Raw genomic sequence first — 22,518 nt, 5'->3', positions numbered from 1 at the left:
GACGCGCTACTTGCGTCACTTGGAAAGTTTAGCAAAAAACCTATCTCCACTCTGGATTGGTTACTCGAGTGGTAGGGTTAGTATAGCGCACATATAGAGAACGGTGTTAGTGGCTGAGGGTTAGTCAGGTGGTATACCTGGGCTGTCCCTTCAATTTGATACATGAAAATTGTTACATGAAGACCTCTGAGGATTGGTCAATGTAAATGGCGTCAATGATAAGAACTCCATGTTCTAATTGGTCCGCTCGCGAGCCTCCCAGTCTGGGACTATCGCTGTTCCCAGCTCGCGGTGCACCTGTCAGTTGCAACAATGTTTTAATATGGGTAGGTGTAAACAATGTGAGGATTTATTCATATGTTGGGAGGTCGACTACTCCCACTGCTGCAGATGTCCAATGAGTCTTTTAATTTTATCTGCCTGTGTCTTGAAACGTGGGATTCAGGCGTCTCCTTCCTCCTGGGCTTGGCATCTTGTCAGGTTTGGCTTTGTCACGTGAGGTGGGACCGTGTTTGAGGCAAAATTCAGCATAATTAATATTGTTTTTCCTACTGTGTGCCTGGTTTATCTTGCAGGTGCCACCTTGGCGTTGGCTTGCAGCGTCCGAGATTGCAACATCGTGCCCTTGGCGGTGTGCTTTCGCCGGGCTCATTTTGCAGGGTCAGCAACCCAGTTCTTGCTCATTCAATGTTCGTGGAAGCTTTTGCTTGCGGCCTACTTGGGCCTGGTGCATAGGTGGAACCGTTTGATGCAGGGCGCTTTAGGTTACGGTATCATATTGCTTTATCCTCAGTATCGTGTCCCCGTAATATTCTTCATTATGGTACATGGCTCTTAGAAGAAGCGTGAGCAAGCCTTTTTAGATAAGTTCATGATGCGTCTTGCCTTTCTGCATTTTGAGAGTCTATGTGGAAAATAATAAAGATGCACGTCCGTGAGTATGTCTGTCGCCTACGTCATAGCACTGAGTATATTCTTCGTGTAGATTGGTGCGGGAGTGTCCGGTGTGTATATTTGCACAGGTGTGCTGACCGTTGGCTAGGTCGTCATGGCATCTCTAACGACGTGTAGGTTTAGTCGAGTTGGTCCGTGCCGCAGGTGTCGGCATGGACAGAGCGGGCTGCTGGGCAGGTAGATGGGCACATCCGTATGTTCCTGTACCAGGGTATTTGGTCGTCTGGTAGATAGGCAAACTCCTCTCGTGGCGGTTGTCTGGGCCGTGATCCTCTAGGCCAAGCCCGAGAGGGGAAGGGCGGGAGCCTGGTCTTCCATTCTCCCACTTCACATGCATGGCAGGGGCTTGTCACATTGCCACCACAGACTCTGCACCTGTGTTTGCAGCTCCCCTCATGTGGGTATAAAAATGTGCTATAAAACCACAAGGGCAAGAATGGAAGAGTGGTGCCTGAACTGAGAGATAGAATGCGAGCAATCTATCAGTCACTGCCCAAGGGCTCCATTCACAGCTGAAACCAGTTGGACTATTGGAGTCCGCCCAAAGGTGGGCCTTTCGTTCGTCAGGCAAAGAGAGACCACTGAAAAGGAGGAAAAAACAACCCTGAGTGCCACCTCATGGCTCTAAGCCATCTCCAGGGGGTTAGGTTTGTCAGCCTATCACCATCCCTGCTCCCCTTACAACAGAAAGAGGCTGGAAGGCATGGCCAACATCCCATAGAAACAAAGCTTTTGACACAGGGTTGTGGGAATTAGGAGGAAGAGCTAATCCAGAGTCAGTTGGAGAGGTGACCAGGAGCCAGAGAAGGAGATGGAGAAAGAGCAACAGGAGACAGGAGGCTGGAGGAGAGGCCAAGGAGGCTGGAGAAGCAGACCATTGAGGTGGGGGGTTAAGAGAAACAAAGGGCTGGGAGGAGGAAGACCCAGAGGGCTGGGAGGGAGAAGACCCAAAGAGAAGGGAGGAAAGTGAGCGAGAGAGCTGAGGGTAGAAAGACTCATAGAACTAATTTGGTGAAAAAACCATGGGGTTCAGAAGAGAAAGATCCAAAAAGGTCGAGAAAGGGGCTAATGAAAGTGGAGCAAAAAGAAGCATTATCAGATCACGAGAGGTGTACAAGAAAAGAGGAGATAGACGAAAGAGTTAAGGAGTTATTGAAAGAGTTGTTTAAGAAGGTTTAGGTGTAGAAAGACATCAAGAAGCAGGAAGTGGTAGTAGGAAGTGAAGAGAAGAAGTGGAATAACACCAATGAGGTGAAGGAGGAGATGGCAGAGAGTAGTGTGGAGAAAGAATTGAACAGTGTTAAGGAGGAAGAGGGAGATTTTTCCTCAGCAGAGAGCTGGAAAAACGGTTTGTTCGTCCTCATAATGCATTTGGCGGTATCTCAGTGGTAAATACAATGGGATGCCACCTAACGGATTTACTGGTACCGCCACTTTGGCTGGCAGAATTACTGCCGGATTACAAGTGGTGGTATGGCAGTGCTAGTCCCCATTTATGGAGTCCATAGGGCTTCATGGGGATTTTGGTGGAATTGCCACCAGCGGTAATTCCACTGGCAGTAATTCCCCCGAAGTGGCTGGGTTTTGGCAGTTAGGTGGTGGAATTACCTCTAGCATTTTGCTGGAGGTTTTCCTCAGCCTCACCTCCAAACCTACAGTTTGGCTTTTGTCAGTATGTCTTTTATTCACCTGGTAGAGATCACTTCAAAATAAGGCTGTTTTTATTACGCTGCTCTCTATGTCGAACTGGTCTCTACCGGAGAGCGAATAGACATTGAATGTCTTTCATCTGGGGATGTTCCACACCGCAAAGATCCGATACCATGCACCCTCACGCCCCTCCCACTCCTGCCCTCCCAACCCCTTTTTCTTTCCTTACCTGTCTCCAGATGACCTGCTCATCCATACTCTTCCTTTTTTACCTAAACCTTCCTCTAGCGATATTCCAGCCAGCAGACCTCCGTATCTGCTTGGTCTCTGTGCTCTGTGTCACTGCTACATGCTGCGGCCTCCTCTTCCTGGATTCTCCTCTTCCACGCGCGGGCATCAGTATGCAGTGTTTGCTGGCGCCCTCTTTTGAGCGTCACAGGAAACGTGCTCCACAGACCCAATACAGTAAAACTAGTAGTAGAAGGGAAGTAGACCCCAGGTCACCACGCGGTTCTCCTAGGAGGGCTGGAGGAAAAGATTGTGGGAAGGCATCAAGGTGGAGCAGCGGAAGCTCAGAAGAAAGAGTGAGAGGGGGGCTGGATCAGGGTAGGACCCTGTAAGAACGAAACTTGAGGTGGGATGCCCAGGGCGAGAGAAAGAGACTAGAGTTGGCAGCTGCAGTCCTAGGATACTGCAGGTAATGAGGTGTTAGTATGCATAGGGTATACCCTGCCCAGACACTAGTGCGGCCACCAATATCCCGGCAGGTAATGGCCTTGGATGAAGATTTGCGCCACCGCAACACTGCCAACAGAGCTCATCAAAAGGATTACATTCGTAGCTAAGACTCAGGAGAGAGCTCCCTCATGAAAGCCATCAGAAGGTCCCTTGAAACCAAGAAAGAGACTCAAGCAAAAAGGGACCCTGAAGAAGACCATAGAAGAAGGGTGCAGGAATCCCTTAAAGTAGGGTGACCAGATTTCCAAAACGAAAAACCGGGACGATCAACAACATAAAAGAGGGACTGCAGCCCACCCATTACTGCCCCTCCCCCAACACGCCACCACAACCACCACCTGATCATATTTCCAGCATTTCTCCTTTCTATAAAGTGTGTATGATCTAATGTGTGCAGTTTTGGCTGTGAATCTTGGCAAGTTAACTCAAAACAAGTGGTTGCTCTAATTGATATTATATGGCTTGCTGTACAGCCTTTTCCAGGACAGTCTCTGTGGCACACTCCGTAAGTGTTGTAACTTGTACCTGAAAGGTTGGGGGTTCATGCCAATCCTCCAAATTCAAATTCTTAAAGTGTTGTGAAAAATAATTACAATTTGAATTACCGTAGCCACCCAACCATGCAAACCCCTGACGGGGTTTCTAAAATGAAAAGGGACGGAGGGTGATTTCCCCAGACTGTCTGGGGGGAAAACCGGGATGTCTGGTCACCCTATCTTAAAGGCAGGACTGAGAACCAAGGAGAAGAGACCTCCAGAAGAATGGTGAAGAAGGGTGCCAGAACCCCTTAAACCTGACCCTGTAAGCATATGGGTGATTGCCGGAAGAGACCCGTGTCTGGAACTACAGAGAACTGGAGGATATTTTTTTATGTTGACACTCTTTAGCTTCCCTCAAAGACCCTTTCTTTTAAGGTTGTCCTGAAGCATTGGCCACAATCAGGAGAATCACCATCCTGACAACTTTGTTTTAGTTGAAAGCCTCCCTGTTTATTATTTTGTACAGAGCCCCTGATAAAGCTTGTGTTAATGATATCCTTGTATCGGGCCATGCGTGTGTCTTGTGTGCTTAGGTGCAAAAGAAGAAAAGTACAGACTGGAGCAGGGAATGTCTATGTGCACTGGCAACGCCTGGTCGTTGTGGCTGTGGTGTCCTATGGCAGCTTGAGGATGGGTTCATTCCTTTTGTGACAGACTGAACAGTAGGGGGAGTTTTTTGATAAAATGTGATGCAATTTAAAGAATATTTATTCAGTAGCAATGGTCAAAAATACTAGCCGCATATGCAAATCAGGCTTGGTCCCACCCCTAGCAAGAGCATACAGCAAGAGTCCATGCACGGAATCACGCACACACCCACCCACCCATACACCTCCCTCTCACACACGGAATGACGACAAAACACATATCCACCGTGCACGAAACAGGACACGTGCTGTTAGTGGGCAGAACTGTTGGCTAAAGGTCAAACATGGACTCGAGTTCTTCCAAACGATGTAAAGCAAAGCAAATCAGTCTACCGCCCTGCGCCTCGGATAACGCCCTCCGTGCTGGTATGAAGAGCTCAGCTCCATGAGAAACGGTTCGTTTAGCTGCACGCAGGGCTGGCCAGAGGCCTGCAGTGCTCTTCCCGCCACCGGCCTTGCTTTTGTGTCTGGACGGCGCAGATAATTGAGTAGACATGCCGCCTTAAACGGATCTGTCTGATATTTTTCCGCCTGCCGCAGTGAGTATATCAGCCCCCGGGAGTTCATAGGATAACATGTTTGCGCTCGCTCTATCTTGGCGGCTCGTGTTATCGCATCTGAAGGCTGGAGCGATTGTTGCCGGGGAAGGAGGCCTCGCCGCCTTAGATTGCTTCTCGGCTGGCGCAGCAGGCCGCGCCTCGGGCAGGAAACCGGTGGCAGCGCTTCGACGGCTGGGGGTCCAAAAAAAAAACCCGCCCACGCTCCCAAACTGACTGAAATGGATAGAAAAAGAAAACATTTATTTTTGAGCAATGTTCCATTTTTGTTGTGCGAAAAGGTTGTATTAAAGGCCTAACATATTACATGACTCAAATAAGAGCCACTTGTTGTATTGTCTCTGCGACCGGAGCATCAACTCTCTGAGCTATTTAACCAGCATCACACAGGAGCTCATAGATATGTGTACCACCTTATAGGAACTGTGGTCAATTCTTATACGCTTCTCATTGGATACTTATAAGAACATCAACAGCAAATGTATGTATGTGTTGCTTCATTAATTGAGTTCTGGAAGTTGTCGTTTTTAGTCATCACTTTAATTGAATGAGAACGTCAAAAGTAAAAAAAAAAAGTGAAGGCACATCCCATGTATGCCCCTGTTGTTCACTTGCTAGCCTTACACGTGCTGATCACAACCCCTTCCCGCATGGAGGTGGGCTCGAGCTCCTGCGACTTAGCCTCTCAGCAGGTTCGGTCTGTATGGGCACTCTTAGCGCCTCTCCCCTCCAAAGCTGGCATTGCTGGTCTTTTGCTGGTCTTTTTTTCTATTTCTCCGCAGCTGGGTTGTTCTGTCAGGATTTCACTGGTTTGTAGCGGGCAGCTTGGAACCTAATAATCCCAACAGCGGTAGGTTAATTTCAATTCTCCTGATCTGGGTCGGTTTGTGCATGTTGATGGACATTGGTACCGCTCAGGCTCCAGTGCTGAGTTCGTTTTACTTGGTGGTCGAATCACCCTCCTGCCATCCACAATCACCCTGCTGCCATCCACAATCACCCTCCTACCATCCACAATCACCCTCCTGCCATCCACAATCCCCCTCCTACCATCCACACAATCACCCTCCTACCATCCACCCTCCTGCCACCCAAAATCACCCTCCTGCCATCCACAATCCCCCTCCTACCATCCACAGATCAATTGATGGGTGCCCAGTGGTGGAAATTGGTATCCTCTCACCCTCAAGAAATGGGTTGGTGCCAGCTGGTCATCACTGTTACTACGGTTCTCTAGCGCCCACTTAATTTTGTCTGAGCCGAGTCACCCTCACACCCGCCACAGCTGGATTGGTTGATGCCCGCTGGTGGAATGTTATCCTCCGCCTCAAGAGCTTGGTTGTTTCATCCTGATGGGAACTGTTGCTGCCCTGCTCGCCAGTGCTGGGTTCATTTTGTCTGGTGAACAGAGTACCTCTCCCTCCCTCCTGGGCTGTGTTGGTTGATGACAGCTAGTAGCCAATGTATCCTCTTGCACTCAAGAGGTAGGCTGGTGCCCACTGGTGAGCACTGTTACCCATTCGTTTTCTAGTGATGGGTTCATGTTTGGCTGGTGATCAGATTCACCCAGCTGCCCGCCAGAGCTGGGTTTGTTTATACCCGCTACTGGGCAATGCTTTTGTTGTCACCCTTAGCTGGGCTTCTACCCACTGGTGGGCACTGGTACCCATTTGTCCACCAGTGCGGTAATCATTTTTGACCAGTGATTGGAACCACCCTCTTCTCCTCTAGATTTTTCGCAGGTTCCTCCCCGCCGGTGGGCACTGGCACATGTCAACCTCCAGTGGTGGTTTCATTGGAGACTGGCGATCGGAGTCGCCCTCCCGCCCCCCTGAGCTTTGTTGGTGCATGTTGGTGGGCAATGATAGCCTTCTTTTTATTTTATTTTTTATTTTATTTTTTAAATTATTTATTTTTCATTTTATTCATGACATTTAATATAAGCAAATCAAAGAAAGATATATAACATACATAGTGAACAATAAATCTTTACCAATAAAAAATGCAATCTATACACAACAACTATAATATATATACATATATATACAGTCTTTCTTTCCAGGGCTGGCTCTCTGCAGGAAGTTTCAGTACTCTTAGGGAATTATAATTGCTTGATCTGTTGTGAAATTAGTGCTATCTGAAATTATATAAGGGGTAGAGGTTACAATGCCATTGTCTCACTCACCTTTTTTCTAAGCAGCTGTAGGCGTCACTTGGCGGCAGGGTGGTGCCCTGGGCGTGGGAGGCCAAGCACAGAACACTGTTGGCCTCACCATGACAAGCTACCTACGTTGTAGGCCAATCTCTGCATTTACAGGGTCAAAGCACCACCTCACCTAGACTAGACTACCTTGACTCAGGCTAAAATACAAAGTAGGGTTGTCCTCTAAGGTCATCATCTGTTTTCCTCAGGAAAAGGGGGGATTGCATGGAATCCTCGGCCAAACAAGGCTACAGAGAAGAGGGAATGGGCTGTCATCTGCCAGTGAGGCAGTCACCCTGAATTGTGTTACATTCACACATATCACACAAAGACCATCGGAAGCAGAAATCCTTGTATATAATTCCTGCATCTGATTGGACCCGAAGCTCTTGTCTTATTTGTTCCTTTTTCAGTCGCTCTCAAGTTAGGTGAAATCTTTAGCTACAGCTAGAGTTACCCAATTCATAGAGCTGCATCGGTCTCAGTTAATCAATGCACCAAGACCATCTTTTCATATTTAAAAACATCATTACTTTGGAGTCATGAAAAATGGCGTCTTGATGGGAAGTAGGACGATTCCAAGGTCACATTTCACCTAGACTGGTGTGAAGAAACCAGAGTGCTAATCACACGTATTCCACCTGTATCGCCCACGAAATGTGGTTATTACAGGCTTGGTGAAGCTGTAATATTGCCGAAATTATGTAATACCATTACGGAATTTTTGATTAAGGAAGCCCGAGGTGAGCCTACCAGACGAAGTACTAAAGCGATATATGTGGCAAGTAAGGATGTACATGGCAGGCTACCATGGTCTCAATCGGATACTGCAGCCCGGGAGATGATCGAGCCAGCAAATTGAGGTGACTCCCAGCCAGCAAAGCAAATCATGTCTCAGCTGAAGAGATATAGGAGAACGACGAAGACATGGTATCGGATGTGGTATCCGAGGGCAGCGTTATGAATGAATGGTATTGCGGCAGAAAGAGCGGGGAAAGCAAAGGATGGTTTGGAAGAAGCAGTGCAGACTCTGCCGCTAATGACCCAAAATTGATACACAATCGGAATACGCTGGAGGAGGAAGGTCAGTGCAGTTGGAAATAAACCAAGAAGGTGGCACTGTCGGAAGGTGCCAAGAAAAAGAGGCCGGAACAGAGGTTTATAACAGGGTGGTGGTGGAGATACATTGCCCTAGCGATGCAAGTAGGGAGGTGATTATGGACATGGTGGAAAGTGGGGATGTGAGAGGGGAGGAAGCCACAGAAGATATGGAGAAGAGTGACACAATAAGATCCACAGGGAGTGAGGCGTGTCTCCATGGAACATATGGTGTGAATCTGGGGTCAAGGTTGAAGATAAGGATAGAACAGGTGCCGACATCAGGACCACATGCGCAACAGAATCATGATGATTGGCACATTTACTCTAAGCACGGTGGGGTGGGTTGGAGGTCACTGAAGATCCCCATTGAAAACAAGGAGATGGACCAATGAGGCTCTGAGGGGAGAAGGGCTGGAGAATACGTTTCTCCGAATGAATAAAGATTTGGTGGATAGAGCGAGTGGTGGTTCAAGGTTGATTTTGGATTCAGGGACAGACACCAGAAAGGACTGATCGGATGGATGAAAAGGAAAAGAAGCAAGGACTGGTGTGGTACTACTCAGCTGACAGTGTATCTATGGTGAAAGGCAGAGCATGGAATGCTTCAAGAAAGGGATGTGTCGTACAGTAAGGGACGGAAGAGGGGCAGAGAAAGTGTGCAATGCAAGTAAAGAGTCAGTGGAGGACATTAGGAAAGGAAAGGGGTTGCGGGAGATATCCTGTCATTCTATAAGAAATGAAGAGTGGGCCAGGAAAACGTCAGGAAAGTTTGGCTTTGGTGATGCTAGAGGTCAAGCAGGCAATTTCCAGCACTGGTGATAAATGGAGGAGCGCACATAGGATTCAGTGGCGGTGCAAGCCGGAAGAGCTGTGGTGCAAGATGTTACAGCTAAGAAAGCCCAGGAGCTAGAGGAGTGTCAGATGCAGGCTATGTTTACCATCAAAAGTGGAAGACTGGGAACATAGAAACAGCAAAAGGGGTCCTCAAGGTTTCGTAATTTAGGCGGGAGTGGGCGGGGGGTCAGATGCTAGGGGGCGGATGGTGGCGTTTTTGGGAGACTTGATTGTTGAACTTCAGGAACGGAGCTTTGACAGAGGTACAGAGAGCACATGGATACTATTGAGTAGGATGTCAGACAACAATAGACCAACGAGTCCAGTGATTGCATTGCAGCTTTATCACTCTGCGACATCGGGTAAAGCAATCACCTAGATGGGATTCCATATTTTGTTTCAAGCTGATGTAAATTGGGAAACGTCAGATATAAGATAGAATCTTAGAAAGTTGATCATCCCATGCAGAAGACACAGGATCGGTTTCTCCACAATATCCGGGCAGTATCAAGGTTAGATGGAAGTTAATGTGGCTTCCTTATTCTCTGAGGAGAAGGGTAACAAGAGGTTAAGAGGCAAGGAGGATGTAAATGAGGGTCCTAGGGATGTGTTCTCTTGGATGGAGTAGTGGGTGGCCTGTGCTTTGGGGGCAAGCTTTTGGATCAGGTGGGGTGTGGCACGAAGGGCCTGGGTAGGGATGTGAGAATAGCAGAGTAAACGAAATAGGCTGTGATTGGCACAACCAAATAGAACATGGTGTTCCGGTGGGAGGGCAGGGTGTGTGTAGGGGTAGATGTAGGCATTAGGAGGAGAGAGAAAGAAGGGACAGCTTAAGTGTGGGAAAGGAAAAGAGACAATTCAATTTAAAAAAGCACCAGAGAAGTGATTTGACGACAGATATGAAGAAGAGAGGTGGCACGGGTGGATTCAGGCTATGATACATTAATTTGTATTCCTCTCAGGGAATTTTGAAAGCAGTGGTTAAGGTCACGTCTTGGAATTTGATTGAGAGTGAGAATCCTCCAAAAAGCCCAACCCCATTTCAGTATATAAGAGAAAATACTTTGAGAATCATTTGAATACAAGAAACACATGTCTGTTATTAGGGATAGAGCATGACCAGGTGGCGGCTATTGCCAATACGGGTAGAGGGAGCAGGGTGGTGGTTCTTATTTCTGAAAGGGCTGGATGAAAATGTATAGTTTGTAGGGCTGAGGAGCTTGGGATTAATGCCATGGTAGGTTCATGTGATGGACCCAATAATGATTAAATCTATTTACTTTAAGATTTCTAATAGGAGTAAGCAGCATTTGATGGAGTTAATGTTATAGCTGATGATGTCAATCTATTTACAGAAAAAAACAAGGTAAAGCATATAGACAGAGAAATAGGAGTAAAAAGGTGTAAAGCTTCCTCTGTGGTAACAAATAAGAAAGGGAATTCAGTGAGTAATGCTTTATTTGCATTTAATAGACATATGGGTATATGCCAGCTTGGCCACATTTGGTGAAGGGACCTTTAACAACATTTTTTGCAGCATTCTTTTTTCTTGGAGAGTGTGGGGTCGGGGACTGGGTAAAAGGGAAATATGAGGCTTTGGTGGCTTGAGGGTGTCATAGGAGAGTTATATTGGGATTTGTGGGGCGGCCGGACCCCATTAAAAATGCTACCAAAGATGTCCACCATGGTGAGTGTCCCAGATCCAGGCAAGAGGCAGTTTTCATTTTCTCACATAGGTACAGGAGTTATACATGTATAATTGGTGTTTCTTATGCAGGTCTATGAAGTGTGATTTGTTTGAGAGCTAGTGTTGGGATTATCTGCTGTTTTCGGTGCAAAGATTAATAAACACAAGCCCAAAAGTGTAGCATGCAGCTCTACAGGCCTGAGTCCATGAAACACAAGACAGTTGAAGTATTTGTGAGTGCAAGTTACTATCTCACAGGAAGCTCAGTTTGAAGCAAATTATGGTATGTTACTGCAAGAGGTTGAAAGAAGGTTAAGTAGACAGTCTAAGTTTAAGATGAACCCTTCAGGCAGGATCTTGTTAGCATACCTAGTGATTTCGCATTTATTTCTAATTTTATTTCAAGACCTGCCTGTAATTTCACCCTAGAATGTGATTTTTAAAAATGAATGTCTAAATTGTCTAGTTTACTCTGTAAGCCCACCCCCACCGCCCACCCCCCCCCTCTGATTGGCTGTGTGCCTGCCTCCCCTCTGGCCTACTCGACGGCCGTTCCCCACGCTCGCTTCTTTTCTCCAGCTGAGCGTGGAGAGCGGTCGCCGGTGGCCTGAGGGGATCAGCAGGCCTGGAAAGCCCTGCCTGGGCCTCCGTGAGTGTTGTGTGGTTTTTTGTGCTTTTTTTAATAAATAAGGGAAAAGGAAAGTTGAATTGTTTCCTTCGCGCTCCTAGCGCGGTGTTTGGCCTGCTCCTGCTCCCCCCTCCCACTTCCTGGTCTTCCCCTCCCTCCCCGCCTCCCTGCCCGCCCACACCCCCCCCCTTCCTCTCCCTCTGCCTATAACCTCCCCCCTCCTGGGCAGCCCTCTGCCCGGCAGCCCCCGCGGCTAAGGGCCCCAGGCCAAGGGCGACTCCTACAGTGCGGCTCCCTGTGTGTCTGCAGGTGTCCGCAGGGGACGCCAGGCGCCAGCTCCTCCGCTCTCTGGCCCACCCCTCCTCACCTTGCTCACCTCATCCACATGATGCCTCGCCCCCCTATTCCAATTGTTTGGTAAACTAGGGTGCTTTTCTCCCCTCGCAGGATTCTCAAACTTAGGTGGCCCTGACCTATTACGCTTTACGGTTTGCTCTGCATTGTGTTAAACTAGGGTGCTTTTCTCCCCCCGCAGGATTCTCAAACTTAGGTGGCCCTGACCTATTACGCTTTACGGTTTGCTCTGCATTGTGTTAAACTAGGGTGCTTTTCTCCCCCCGCAGGATTCTCAAACTTAGGTGGCCCTGACCTATTACGCATTACGGTTTGCTCTGCATTGTGTTAAACTAGGGTGCTTTTCTCCCCTCGCAGGATTCTCAAACTTAGGTGGCCCTGACCTATTACGCATTACGGTTTGCTCTGCATTGTGTTAAACTAGGGTGCTTCTCTCCCCTCGCAGGATTCTCAAACTTAGGTGGCCCTGACCTATTACGCATTACTGTTTGCTCTGCATTGTGTTAAACTAGGGTGTTTTTCTCCCCTCGCAGGATTCTCAAACTTAGGTGGCCCTGACCTACTACGCATTACTGTTTGATCTGCATTGTGGTAAACTAGTGCCCTCCACTCACTTCCTGTCTGCATACTCGTGTCGTCCGCCTCCCCTCCTACTCCATGGTGCTCTCTATCTCGCCTATCTACTCTAACTGCTTCTCCATTGACTATCCTGCTCTCCTCACTAAATCCGGTAGGAAAAAGTTTAAAAAGGACATCCTGGTCTCCAACCCAGGCCTCCCTATCGCTGACACCTACACGAGCGCCTGCTCCAAGGAAACTCTCACTGACATTCTCTTCTTCGTGCCTTCACCTGACCTATGGACCCTTCACATGGTCGCTGTGCTCTCTCCTTTCTCCACCTCTCCCATTAATGGTGGCACCCGTTGGGATGTCCTCTTGGCCCCTTTCCACTCCTCTAAAGCCATCATTAATGTCTATGCTAACGGGACCGTCTTGGTCCAAGGCCCTCAGGCCAACCTTCACCTCTTTGATAGACGCTTCCCATGCCTCATCAACTTCCTCTCCGCTCCCGCTGTCCCCCCTCCTCTGTCCTCGGCTACCTTGCCTCTCCCCTCCCTCCCTGCCCCTTCTCTTGCTCCCTCTTCAACTCCTTCTCTAACACCTCTGCAGGGCGTACCTCTGATCTGTACCCCTCCCCGGAAGTTTTTCAAGGGTGGCAACCTTCTCCACATTGCCACTCTAAACTCTCGCTCTGCCATCAAGCACTCCTCTGATATCTGTCGCCTTCTTGAGGAACTGGACCTCGACGTCCTCGGTCTCACTGAGACTTGGTTCACTGCCAGCTCTGCCACCAGCTTCGACACACTCCTACCTGACGGCTACAAGATCCTCTCCGTGTCCAGGCCCAACCGTTCAGGGGGTGGTGTTGCCCTTATCTTCCCTGAGTGGATTCCTGCCACTGTCACTTCTACGCAGACCTACTCCTCTTTTGAATGTCTTGTCTGCCGACTTTCTCTCTCTCCTAGCCATTCCCTTACCGTGGCTACTATCTATCGGCCACCTGGTCAAATTTCCTCCTTCCTCTCTGAGTGGGCTGACCTCTCCTCCTCACTCCTGTCCTCAACCACCCAACTCCTCTTTCTCGGTGACTTCAACATCCACCTCGATGCCTCCTGTCCCCCCACTGGTCTCTTCCGCGAACTCTGCAACTCTCTCTCACTCTCTATTCTCCCGTCTGGGCCTACTCACTCTGCAGGGCACACTCTTGATGCTCTGATCTCTTCTGACCTTCCCCTCTCCCTCCCTCTCTCCACTCCTCTCTCCTGGAGCGATCACTTTCTCCTATCCTCCCACCTCTCCCTCCCTACCCCACAGGCAAAGCCACCCTCTTCACTGCCACCCACCTTCTCGGTCATCCGACCCATGAAGCGCGTGTCAGTTGAGGCTTTCGCTGCTACCTTCTCGCCCCCTTCTCCCCCCTCGGCTGACTCCCACCCTGACACAGCCCTCTCCATGCTCTATTCCTCTATATCTGATACTCTCGATATCCTTGCTCCCGTCATGAGAATCCGCCTGAAGCCCAAAGCCAAATGTAACTCCTGGTATGACTCGGATCTCGTCACCCTAAAACGCAAGTGCAGGGTGGCAGAGAGGAAATGGCGTGCTTCATGTTCATCCTCTGACAAACTGGCCTGCCGCCTGCTCCAAAGGCAATACCGGCTCTCCGTTCTCACCAAGAAGAGAGCACTTATCCAAGCCCGCATCTCTGAGGCATCTAACAACTCGGCCGAACTCTTTAAAATCTGCAAGGAGCTGGCCAACCCTGCTGCAGTCTCTACCTCTCCTGTCCCCTCCCAGGCCCTCTGCACTGCACTGGCCTCGCACTTCATCTCAAAAACTCAGGACATCCTGTCCTCGCTCTCCTCCTCTCTCCTCCCTCCCTCTCTTCCCGGCTCTTCCTCTTGCTCTCTTGCAGCCGCCCCTCCGCCCTCCTTCTCTGCTTTTCCACCTTTTTCTGCTGATGAGGTTTCCAGACAAGTCCGATCCATGAAAGCCTCGTCTAAACAGGTTCACCCCTGTTCCTCCAAAACCATCAAGGACCACATCGACTCCCTGGCTCCTGCCCTGGCTGACTTTTGCAACCACTCATTCGCCTCTGGAGTCTTCCCATCCCCCCTCAAGCACTCCCTTGTGCACCCCCTCCTCAAGAAACCCTCTTCCGACCCCTCCTGCCCGGCCAACTATCGCCCAATCTCCATTACTCCCTTCCTGGGCAAGCTCCTGGAGAAACTGGCCATCTCCCAGCTTAACCTCCATGCTGAATATGTTGGTAATCTTCATGACCATCAATCCGGCTTCAGAGCGGCCAGAAGCACGGAAACTGCTCTCCTGAACATCCGTGAGGACCTGCTCCTGAACCTCGATTCCAACATTCCATGTGTTCTCATTCTGCTCGATCTCTCCTCTGCCTTTGACACTGTCAACCATGCCATCCTGCTCAACCGTCTCCGTGATAACCTGGGTATCACTGGTCAGGCTCTGGCATGGCTGACCTCTTTCCTTTCCGGTCGACCCTCCCAGGTCCAAATGGGCTCCTTCCTCTCTGACATCTTTTTCTCCACCTGTGGTGTCCCCCAGGGATCCAACCTCTCTCCCTGGCTTTTCAACCAGTATCTGGCACTCCTTGCCCACCGCATCGCCGCTCTCTGCCCCCACTTCCAGTGCTATGCGGACGATACCCAGCTCATTTTCAGGCTACCCTCGGCCTCCTCCTCTCCTTCCCTCATCTCCGACTGTCTGTCTGCTATCCAGGAATGGTGTGCCGCCAATGACCTCTGCCTTAACGCCAGTAAGACTGAGATTCTACTCATCGGCACACCCACTCCCTCCTTCCCTGCAGCTCTCTGGCCGGCCTCCCTTGGCCCCCTTCCTGCCCCTACCTGCAAGGCTAAAAACCTCGGGGTCATCTTCGACTCCACACTCTCCTTCTCTCCTCATATATCTGACGTCTCTAAGAAGTCACACTACCAGTTGCACCTCCTCAGAGGTATTCTTCCCTTCCTCTCCTTCCCCCAGAAGCTCACTGTCTCCCGAGCCCTGGTTCTCTCAAGGCTGGACTACTGTAACAGCCTCTATCTTAATCTGCCTGCCTCCACTCTCCGCCCTCTGCAACTTATCCAGAACAGAACTGCGAGACTTGTCCTTGGCCTCAAGCCCAGGGACCGTATCTCTCCAGGACTGAAATCTCTTCACTGGCTCCCAGTGGCTGCGAGGATTAAGTTCAAAACCCTCTGCATTGTCCACAAGGCCTTCTGGGGCTTGGGGCCTAAATACCTTCAACTCTCTCTTCCTAAATATCTTCCTTCACGAGCCCTTCGCTCATCCGTCTCCAACTCCCTCATGGTCAGCCGCTTCTCTAAGCAACAAGCTGGGGGTAGATCTCTCTCCGCAGCAGGGTCCTCCCTCTGGAACAGCCTTCCTGCCTCCCTGAAACTCGAGGAGAACCATCTCCGGTTCCGGAAGCACCTCAAAACCTTCCTCTTCGCTTCTGCCTTCTCTCTCCCTCTCCCCTGCTAAACCTGCTTAACTCCCCACTGAAGTCTGCACTAAACCTGCATCTGGGCCACTCTCAGTGACCTCGGTCCAGGGCCCAGCCACTCTCCACTTGCACTGCCTCCCTGGCTCCCCCTGCACTGTGGGACTGTCACTGTATCCCTACAGCCCCCTTCCCAGCACTTGCTCTGCACTTACCTCGCACTTGCCACCAGCTGGCCCTTTTATTTATTATTTATTATTTTATTACGCTACTTACCTTGTACTGCACTTCCCCCCCACCTCCTCCCCCTGCACTTTCTCCTTTTCCCCTTACCTCTGCACTTGCGCGATCTGAATGACACCTGGCCTAGTAGGATCGTTTGTCTGTCTTCCCCTTGTTTCCCTCCCTCCCTGCCTCGTCGCGCCTTGAAACACTTGTGTATAGGCGCGTTACAAATACCATATCATATCATATCATATCATAAGGAAAGTACAATACAATATCGTGGAACAAATGGTCTCAAACAACGTCTAATAGTGGATGGGTGGTACCTATTTGGATTCTTATTGTCGAAAAAGGAGAGTTTTGTTGGATCCATCATTGGAAACATATTTTGATTGATTTTTGATACAGGAAATGATGGCTCTGCGTGTAACAGGCTAAATGCAAAATGTCGGAACAATTAAGAATATGGAGCATCTGAGAATTGGATATTGACTGTGTACTTGGAGAGATAGTGTAAGAAAGTCTTGCCTGCGGAAGAGGGGAGCTTTCACCCCTGTTTGGGGCTTGTGTCTTGAGTCTTGGATTTGAGGAATTCCTGCACCCTTCTTCTGATTTTCACAGAGCCTCCTCCCAAGTCTCAGCTTCAGACGAGTCAATTAGCAGGTTTGGTAGGTAGTGTTACGGTGGAGCTTGCATCCAATCAATCCTAAGTCACCTGGGATTTTTAAAGAGATGAATCCAACTGGGAAAAAAATGTTAAGGAAAGGGTTGCAATGAAGTCTCCTTCCGAGCCATAGAGAGACTGGAGATCACCCCAAGTATTGGGCATGGTACTTCCTAGCTTAGTACCGCCCTCCTCTGCCTCTGAGTCCCGGTATTCCAGGCACCTTCTCCATTCGCTCTCTTGACCTTGACCTTGGCCTCTCACCTCAAGACTTCTTCCAACATGGACGTGTCCTACACATTTCTCTATTCCTCTCCCTCTTCGTGATGTGTTTCTCCTTAACCTCCTGGATGCCTCACTGTATGCTAATTCCTCAACCCAGTCCAAAGTGTACCTGTTTGTGTTTTAGGGTCTGACATTTCTGTTCTTCCTCCTCGCTGCAGAATAGTCCACTTTTCAAAGTCCTTTTCCTTGTCAGTTCATCCGTTCATCCTTGATGTTCCACCACTCCTCCTCTTCACTTCCCTTTATCACCTATTCCTTCTGCTTACATAAATATGTCCACTTTGCTACTTCTTTCAACAACTCTTCCACCAACTCCTTATGTCTTTCCTCATATTTTCTTGTGCACCTGCCTTCATCCAATAACTCTTCACAGCTCTCTTGGTCTCATTTCTCCCAACCAGCTGACTTCCTCTCCCCATCTCTCTGGGCCTTTTTCATTCGGACATTTCTTCTCCCAGCCTCCTTTATCTGTGGGTCCCTACCTCTTTGGTCCCCCCTCCTCCCAACCTTCTGGGTGGTTCTCCAACCTCCTGGGTGTTTAAATCCCACATACACCGGGAATGTCTTTACACGACCTCCTGGGCCTCCACTGCAGCCTCCTCTCTCCTTCTTACCACAGTCTCCTAGGGCTCTCCTCCATCACACTGTCTCCTGTTCTCCCCAGGTTCCATGGGATGTTCGCTAGTCTCATGTCCACTGCTGTCCACCAGCTCGATGCACACTCCTCCAGTTTCCTGTCTCCTGCTCTTGTTTCAGCTACAGCTTCTTCTCCAGCTCCATCTGTTCAACTCTAGAGCTGGCTCCAAATGAACTCTTTTTTTTCCCTAACTCTGGTAGCCTTCTCACTCATGCTCTGCCTTGTATACAGTCCTGCCTTCCAGCCACAACTCAGGCATACCTTTTTATTCCACTGGGAAGAAGACTGGCTGATAATCCCCACAACTCCACTGGGATGCTTTAGCTCCCTGATGTGGGGCTTGGGTTTTGCTCGTCCCTACCCTTGGGTGGTCCTCTCCCTGCCTGTCACACCCTGGTCCTCTCACTGGCCTCACCTTAACCTAATCTGTTCTAGCCGTTTGACTGTGGAGCCTTTGGGAGGTGACTGATGGAGTGTGTGCATTCTTTCTCTTAGTTCACAACCCTCTCTTTCACTGTGTGGTTTTATGTGTGGTTATGTGCCCATGCAAGGGGTGCCATGACTGCAGGCTTGACTGGCTCCACGGGTCTGCCGCTCCTCTTAAAGGGGCGGGAGTGTATAAGGTGGTAATGTGAGAAGTCTGGACTTGATATGGTGGGCGTAGCCAACGGGTTCAGGTCCTGCTCTTTCCCCTGTGGATTTATCTGGTATTTCCGCACCTATGCAAGTGGAGCCAATCATGCAGGTGCAGCCGACTCTGCGGGATCACTGATCCTCAATTCTCGTAAAGGGGCAGGAGCATCTAACGTGGCAATGCGAGGAGCCCCTGCTGCCCCGTCTGTCATGGTGGAGGTAGCCAAGGCCATGGAATTCTACACATGCCAGCATCACCTGGCATGCGGCTGCACCTAGCCTCTTGGGCGACCAGATCATCCACCAGCAACGTAAGGAAGCAGACTTCATTGCAACCCTTTCATTTTCATGTTTTCCCAGTTGGATTCATATCTTTAAAAATCCCAGGTAATTTAGGATTCATTGCATGCTTGCTCCACTGTAACACTACCTACCAAACTTGCTAACTGACTCGTCTGAAGCTGAGACTTGGGAGGAGGGTCTGTGAAAATCAGAAGAAGGGTGCAGGAATTCCTCAAATCCAAGACTCAAGACACAAGCCGAGAGCGACCCTAGAGAAATCCATAGAAGAACAGGGCGTAAACTCTATAAACCAGGGACTGAGAACCAAGTATAAACGTTTTTGGGAAGACCAGAAAAGAAGGGGGTGGGAACCATGGGCGTAGGACATGGGGGGGACTTGTGGGACAAACCCCCCCCATAATTTTAAGCAGGGGGATATAATGTCATTTACCCCCCCAGGATCTCTTGATCAAACCGGACTTGAATTCACTTGTATGCATCCTAATCACTTGTATGCATCCTGATCCAGAGAAATATAATATGCTGCATGATAACAGTGTGCGAGGTACTGCATATTTTAGGTGAACCAAGGGGCGAGCGAGATATGGCATTAGTAATCAATTAAACATTGTTGCAGGAGAATTGGGGAGCATGAAGGGACAGGCTGGCAGCTCACATAGTGTGATCAGTCTGTCTACTAGATTAATTGGGAAGTGGCAGTGTTTAAATTTGTTACGTGAGATTAAGAAGGGTATTTATTAGGCCAACAGGCCAGTTAAGGCGCAGTGCAGAGCGTGGCCTTTATGTATTTCCAAGGGCACCTGTAGAGTAGGTCCCAGATATGGCCTGCACTCCAGCCACCCATTTTGAAATACCAGGGACATACTCGCCGAGATATGTGACATATGATGACCAAATAAACCAACAAAGAGCAGCGCTAGGGCTCTGCCCAGTGCCCATCAGAAGAGCAATACCTGCTCAAGTGCCTATGACCAGACAATCATGGGCAGCACGGTACCAATTGAGACAACTGTATCAACAGCTGACACGACATGAAGACTACTTTCAGACTGTCCCAGAAGAGACCCAAAGGGCCTTAATGGAAGGCGAATGGTGACGACACAAGAGCCCGGACAGACGTACAGAACGAACATAAACGACAATCGAAAGATGACACACAAGGACGAAATGTAAAGAATAATGATGTAATGGACTTGGAAGAAGAGACAATGTCAAAATATAAAGAAACGTAACCATTAAGCAAGATGAAAATATGCAACCAGCTAACGCCTGTACATAGGCTTTTAACGCAAGAAGCTAAGAAAACAGTATGGCTTGCTATGCTTAGTAGAAGAATAGAGCGGCAAGCGCCAACTATATACATATATATATATATACACCTCAATGAAGCACATTATATAAGTGCAGTCCACTTTACATGAAAGCAGAATTAAGCCCAGGTTGGTAGGGGTCTAACAGGCCATGATTCATATACCAGCGCAAAGCCAGACAGAAGAGCGGAATCGAAACTTAGCAAGAAGAAGCTCATGCCTAAGAATTCGAGGTCAACTTAAGGAAGGGAGGAGAGCGGCATCTCTGAAGAATCGAAACTTAAGAGCATAGCAGCCTGCCCATGAAGGTTGAGATAAGGAGGCCCAGGCAGATGGCGAGGCCGAAGGGAGAATCAAATACGCAAATAGATGGAAAATTAAGCAGATTCATGGTATACTAACACGTGACCAGCCAAGCACAAAGAGGTACCAACGTCTGATGTCACCCAGAACCCCAGGATGCCATAACTTTTCCTGATAAGAAGCTACAGTTTTGAGGCCATCCTCAGCCAACTAATTGACACAAAGCCCTAAAGTACTGATTGATGGAAGGGAGGCAGGGTGAATCTTGGGGCATACCGCATCTGGGTAACCATTCTGGAAGCTGCTAATTAAAGAGGGAGATTTATGCCTAGGGGTGTAACCAACCCAATCACAATGGACCAAATAATGTAGGATCCTATAGCTAGTAAAACCAATGAGACGTTGTACTTGTAGTGACGTCGAGCACGAGTGATGTAGAGGGATGGGCGTAGACGCCCACTCGATGAGAGTTATCCAATCCTCACACCCCATTACCATATACAGTTATAGTACCTATACTTAAGTTACCTTTCCAACCAATAGAATTGCATGACAAACTTTTGAGTGTTACACGTCAATGATGACGAATATTGCCTATACAAATTGATGTTTGAATGAAGATTGTGGAAGTTGAAGCGGGACGGGCGATTGCATCACTGATGATTTCCTAATTTTTCCCTGGTTTTTGTACTTGTCATTAAACAGACTTCCCTTTGCCAAACCATTTTGAGTTGTCCTTATTGATTGGTGTTTGAGTAAGAGAATCCTGCACCCCATACCCCTCAGGGTGCAGCTATCTCATCTTAAAGTACTTGAGGGTGAGCTCTGATTCCATGGGCCCGTCAGAGGTCGCTCAGCCCTCCTGTACACACCGACAATTGAGCCTGGCTTTTATTGCTCGTTCCGACAAGGCGCAGAAATGGCAGAGCCCCATCCATGGCTTATCCATCCATGCACATTCATCCATGATGCGAGAGATAGCGTGTATTTATTATATATTTAATTTCAATTGTTGCTCACCCTGCCTGCCTGGCCATCCCCAAAAGGTGGCCCGGCTGCGGTAATATATTGCGAAATGGCGCAGCACGCAAAAAAGCATGGTTGTGTAATCTTCAATCGGGTCTTTGGTTGACATTTCATAGTACGTGGTTGCTGACCGCACACTGGCACTTGTGCAGCTTCTGGCACGTTTTTCAGAAAGAGGCCAGCATCCAGTCCATATGTATAAGTCTGCATAAAGCTTTACCCACAGCAGTACTGGCGTGTTCGTAGTGCTTCCCAATTCCTGCATAGTCCCGTGGACTGCGGCTTTTCAGTTGTATTTTATGTGAGGAGGAAGGGATAATATTTGCTTTGATCTGCGTTAATGGTAAGGAGCTGGAGACTGTGTTTTGGCCTACAAGTCAATTATTACGCATTGCTAAAAGAAGCAAAAACTTGATGGATGTATGCATCCTTACAGACTATCAGTGCAGGGCACTTTACTTACCAAGGAACAGTGGTCGAAGTGTGCGGGGGGATAGGAGCGGTTTTTATTAATACATTTTACCATTCCTGTACTTTATTTGAAAAAGAAACCATTCCGGAATGGTTTTGTTTTAAAATAAAAGTGTAGGAAGGGGTTGAAACTTGCACTTCAGTGCACTGCACTCAACGTTCCCTTTAACAGCAGGCACATTTGTTTGGGGGTTTGTATTATGTTTGGGAGGATGCGTGGTGATGGGGTTTGTGGGGAGCGTGGCAGGCCAACATGAAACTTCTTTTCATGCACTTTGACCGCTGCCAAGGAATAATCATTTGCACCGCCTGTATTTCAGGTAATGAACGGCTTTTATTTGTGTTGGGGTGTGTACACCGTTTTATTGCATCGTCACAGGTTCCTTTCTTTTCGGTAACGGTGGGTTGGAGGTGCTTTTCCGAGTTGCCCATCTGTTAATATCCCCAGCGGTTGCTATAATTCCAAGCATTGTGCAAATGGACCAGGTTGCAGTCAATATGATGTTAAATGTGCCAGTGTCAGGGGTCTTGCTTCCTACGGTCATGGATTCTCAAATAAGATAGCGTGTGTTACCTCCACCAGAACCAGCCTATATTGTTCAGCACTCTTTGGACCTGATTTACAAAGGTTTTTTTTTTAATGGGATTGCTCCATTGGAACAAAATATGTATTTTTTTTTAACAAATGTGCATGTTCATCACTGACTACAAATAATTGGCAGGTTTTACTCTG

This window comes from Ambystoma mexicanum, chromosome 2q (genome assembly GCF_040938575.1).
Source record: "Ambystoma mexicanum isolate Mex_15411 chromosome 2q, UKY_AmexF1_1, whole genome shotgun sequence".
Taxonomy (NCBI): domain Eukaryota; kingdom Metazoa; phylum Chordata; class Amphibia; order Caudata; family Ambystomatidae; genus Ambystoma; species Ambystoma mexicanum.
Note: the sequence above shows the minus strand (reverse complement) of the source record.